The sequence below is a fragment of the Echiichthys vipera genome, assembly GCF_963691815.1.
Source record: "Echiichthys vipera genome assembly, chromosome: 7".
In the NCBI taxonomy this organism is placed as follows: domain Eukaryota; kingdom Metazoa; phylum Chordata; class Actinopteri; order Perciformes; family Trachinidae; genus Echiichthys; species Echiichthys vipera.
In genome coordinates this window covers 32493337-32498596 of record NC_139832.1, presented here as the reverse complement: position 1 = coordinate 32498596, position 5260 = coordinate 32493337, and the positions used below count along the sequence as shown (strand labels likewise).

The 5260-nt window shown below is 46.4% G+C and overlaps 1 pseudogene across 1 annotated transcript; it reads left to right on the top strand.

The window, feature by feature from the left end:
- Positions 1–753: 753 nt before the first annotated feature.
- Positions 754–2784, top strand: LOC310949492 (axin interactor, dorsalization-associated protein-like; annotated as a pseudogene). Its single transcript has 4 exons — positions 754–784; positions 1074–1192; positions 1605–1708; positions 2194–2784. The product of its transcript is annotated as an axin interactor, dorsalization-associated protein-like (transcript).
- The last annotated feature ends 2476 nt before the right edge of the window (positions 2785–5260 follow it).

Sequence of the window (5260 nt, the reverse complement as noted above, 5' to 3'; positions counted from 1 at the left end):
TCCAGCTGCAGACCCGGAGCACAAGCCCCTCGCTTGACACAAGTCCCTCACTTGACACAAGCCCCTGGCTTGACGGAAGTGACGTATGAGATCAGAAAGTAGGCGGGATTTTGAGCATACTCGCTGTCACGGCTGAACATGATGAAGATAATGGAGACGTTTAAAACCAACGTAAGCTTCGCTATGTTGATAATGTTAACTACAAGCTAACTAGCAATCTTTGATGCGCTGGAATTTTAGGATACTGCTGTCACTCCGTGGCAAATACATTTCTGATAAAGTTTTTTGCAACCTGTGAGATGTGTAAGGGTTTTAACTAATAACTATAACAGATTAATTTCTAACAGTTTGACATGTTAAAAAAATATATACTTTCCTCAAAAGGACACAGCTGTTTTTAATGTCCAGGAGGAGGTGACAAGCCAAGGGGAGGACAAAAATGGAAAGGTTTGGGACATTATTTGTTTAAGAATCTTATGTGTTTTTTTACAATTTTCAACAGTGGTAGTAATGTAAATTATCATGACTTTACTAAAAGTTCATTATATTATAAATGTGGCCAACAGGAGCCAACACAGGATGATCACGTCATCAGGGAGCACGGTGACTTAAAGAGGCCATGCACAATCAACCTGGCTGAGTTGGTTAGTATGTGATTTAGTTATTAGTATCAAGCATGCTATCTAGTCTCCCTAATTTATATCAAGCATTTACTAAACATAACTCAATTTTAAAATGTTTACTTTTAGGACAATGGATCTAAGGGAGCATGGAAAGACTAGAGGTCAGTAAAAAGCCATCTAAGTATGTGGAATTAACTGCGCTTAGTATAATTTTAATATTTGCTCTATGAAATTACAGGAAATGGTAGAAGAGGCACAGGAGAAGCGGAAACAGCAGTGTTGAGTACTGATTGGCTTCATAACAGGGAAGACTAAACTAAGACAACACCTTGAGGTATCTATATGGCTCTAAATTCATTAGCAGTTATGGCATTCATTGGATGTCCATCTTAAAGCATTTATCAGAAGATGATCAATGCCATGTAATTTTAAAGTGATGTTTATTTGCAGGCCATCACCACCAGCTATCTCCTTTCGCTGTGGGAAGGAAAAAATCAAATGGAGACACACCAGGAGCGAGACAACCTATAGATTATGTTGCCTTTGCCTTTGACATGCTTTTTCCTGAGGTAAAATGTCAGTGTTCATCATTCAGATCCAGATTGGTAGAAACTAGTATATTGCCTTACCCTTATTGAGTTATTTCATTCTGCTACAGACAGTTATCTACAGCCTGGCGGAGGTGCACTCCATATCACTACAGAAAGCCACTGAGCTGTACAAACAGGGTCCACAATATGAACCATGGTAAGATAAATAAGAGAGAGGTTTGATAATAGATGTTTACATATATAATTGTGTATAGTAATTGAATATACTATTCAACTATTTTCTTCCTTTTAACAGTGAGTTGGACCTCTTTCAAATCTGCCTTTAGAAAAATCTGAGCGCAGAGGCCACCAAAAGGCTTCAGGACTTTGAAATGAAAATGAGAAAAGCCTTCCAATCAGAAACATTTCTGAAGCAATTGTACATTTTTAGGGCCCGTCCACCGATGAGGTCGGCAAGGGGAGTTTAGCGAGACAACTTCAAAAAGAGGTCAAGTCAACAAATTCATCAGACTTCACAGAGGAGCAGAAGAAAATGTGGTGGAAATTTCATTCCCTGTTGAGAAATAAATGTATAATTCGACTGAGTATTGAAATGATTTAATAAGGAACAGGTTTAGTCAACAATTACACAGGCCAACAAAAAGGCTGACAATCAAACAGACAGAGTCATGCAATACTATTCAGCGGAGTAGGGTCCGAGTCATCCACAAGTTTGGTTTCAGAGTCTGACAATTTCTTAAAGTTTAGCAGGCCTTTTAATACACAGCTTCCATGTGCTGTAGATGTGGAATGACGCACAGGCACTGTCCAGTTGTTTGCGCAGGGGCAAGCTTTGTTCTAGGCTGTCTGAGCCCCTGTGAAACTTAGCCGGTCCATTTGGGTTTTCTCAGTTCAATTGAGGCAAACATGTTTAAAGAGCAAAGGAGAGTAATGATTCAGCAAAACAAGTTTAGAACAACAGGTTCACAATTACAAGAAAGCAAGGCTTATGAATATTGCAAATTTCTATAACAGAAAACTTTAGGGAAGACTGCAACATGTCTGGAGATGAGAAGTGCCAGTTTGCAGTGCACACAGTCAATGGAGGACTTCAAGTCCTCCGTCTTTGAATCATCATTCAAACTATTCTGACCTACAACAAAGAATTTACCTTTGACGTGCAGCTGAAGAGGAGAACCTGGAACTGGAGGAGGAGGAGCATGCGGCAGGAGTAGGTGCTTACACTAAAGATTGAAAAAACTGGGTTGAAGGATGCCGGGCAGTGCATCAATCCATACATGACTATTGGTGTTAGAGATTTGAAAGGTGTAGATTTGAACCCAGTGCAGGACACCCTTGTGGCCTCCACGAAGGAAGACACCTACATTCACTTCAGTGTGGACGTGGAGATCCAGAGACATGTGGAGAAGTTACCAGAAGGAGCAGCTATCTTCTTTGAATTCAAGCACTACAAACCTAAAAAGAGGTTCACCGGCACTAAATGTTTTGTCTTGGGCCCCATTGTCATGGAACTGTACAAGAAGCCCACAGACTTCAAGAGGAAGAAACTGCAGCTTCTAACAAAGAAACAACTCTATATCCATCTTCACAGCCAATGCCTTAATAAATAACACACAAAAAGCATCATGTTTTGATCCATCCTGCCGCAAAAAGTCCCGGAATTCTGTCCTGAATGGTTTCTGTCATGAACGGTACAGGGATAACACAAAGGTGGACTCAATGCAGACACGGACAAAAAGAAAGTTACAAATTAAACGTTTAATAATACAAACGGAAACAAACTACAGATAATCAAACAACAGAATAACTAAACAAACACGGAAATACATGTACGGGAAGACGTCGGGAGACCGGGAGACGGACGGGAAAACGGGAACACAAGAAACTACGGAGAGAAAACAGAACACAAAACACGATTAGTATGCTTACAACAAATCACTACGAGAAAGGGGATGCCAGTCCGGGGGGAATAGTTTTACCAAGGTTGGGTCGACGACGGTCCGGCGCTGCATACCTGCCAGCTTCAGGCTTTTAAGGTGTTGGTGTAATTAGCTAACAGGCTGCAGCTTTGGAGGCACGCCTGCCGGACCTACTGACAGACAGGGAGAAGCACATGCAGGGAAACGCAGACAGAGGGAGACAAACACACACAAGACAAAGGAGAGGAGGGCACTGACAGAACCAGATCTTGACAGTACCCCCCCCACCCCCCCCACCCCCCAACGAGCGCCTCCAGGCGCTCTACCGGGACTTTCGGGGTGAGCCCGGTAGAAGTCCCGGATAAGGGACGGGTCCAGGATAAGAGATCTCGAGATCCAACTCCTCTCTTCAGGTCCATAGCCCTCCCAGTCCACGAGGTACTGAAACCCCCGTCAACGGTACGGGGGGGGTGGTAGGGCGACGGCAGGCGGGCACAACGTGCTGGTGGTGACGGGCTTGATTTGAGAAACATGGAATGTCGGGTGGATCTTGAGGGATGCAGGGAGCTTGAGACGAACAGAACTGGGGTTCACGATGGCCTCGACCTCGAAAGGACCAATGAACCAGGGAGCCAGCTTTTTAGAAGAGATACTCAGGGGAATGTCTCGAGAGTTCAACCAAACCTTTTGTCCAGGTCGGTACTTGGGTGCGGGGATGCGATAACGATCCGCCATCCTCCGATTCTACTCTGCCTTACAGAGTAGCGCCCCGCCGGTCTCCCTCTAAATCCGACGCACTCTGCGGAGATGGTGCTGGACGGATGGCACAGCTATCTCTGCTTCCTGGGTCGGGAACAGAGGAGGTAAGTAACCCAAAGACGCCTCGAAGGGGGACATACCTATAGCGGTGCTGGTTAGGGAGTTGTGGGAGTACTCGACCCAGGAAAGCTGCGAAGACCAGGAAGAAGGGTTGCGCGCACAGATGCAACGAAGGGCAGTTTCTAAATCCTGGTTCGCCCGCTCCGTCTGACCATTTGACTGGGGGTGGAAACCAGAGGATAAGCTGACCTTGGCCCCTAATGCTTGGCAGAAAGCCTTCCAGACCCGGGAGGTGAATTGAGGACCACGGTCGGAGACGATGTCTGCAGGTATTCCATGGAGGCGGAATAGGTGGTCCACGAGGATCAGAGCAGTCTCCATGGCAGATGGCAGCTTAGGTAGGGGAACAAAATGCACCATTTTGGAAAAGCGATCCACAATCGTCACAATGGTGTCTTTACCTTGAGACATGGGAAGTCCGGTAACAAAATCCAGGGCGATGTGTGACCATGGTCGACCGGGAACCGGGAGAGGTTGCAGAAGGCCAGCAGGAGGTCGATGGGAAGCCTTCCCTCGGGCGCAGACGGTGCAGGCCAAAACAAACTGCTTGGTATCTGGTACCATAGAGTTCCACCAGAAGTGGCGACGAAGAAGATTCAGAGTTCTGGTGATTCCGGGATGACAGGAGAGCCGTGACGAGTGTCCCCACTGGAGTACCTGAGAGCGAACACTGGAAGGAACAAACAGGCGTCCCGGTGGTCCACCACCAGGATCAGGATGTGAGCGTTACGCCTGCCTGACCGTGGCCTCAATCTCCCAGGTTAATGCTGCCATAACACAAGACGAAGAGACGATGTTCTCTACACCGCACTCCTCCTCCTCGGCAGGTCCAAACTGCCGCGAGAGTGCGTCAGGCTTGATATTCTTGCTCCCTGGAATGTAGGTCAAGGTAAAGTTAAATCTTCCGAAAAACAGGGCCCACCCGGCTTGACGTGAGTTGAGTCTTTTGGCTGTCTGTATGTAGGCCAAATTCTTATGGTCAGTCCAGACCATGAATGGAACCTCCGCCCCCTCCAGCCAACGACGCCACTCCTCCAGTGCTAGTTTGACGGCTAGTAGCTCACGGTTTCCGACATCGTAGTTTCTCTCTGCCGGGGATAGTTTCTTGGAGAAAAAGGCACAAGGATGAATCTTATTGTCGGAAACCGCTCGCTGGGACAAGACTGCCCCCACCCCTAGGTCAGAAGCGTCAACCTCAACGATGAATTGGAGACCAGTGTCTGGTTGCACGAGAACAGGGGCAGAAGAAAAACGCTTCTTAAGGGCCAAGAATGCACTGTTAGCAGCA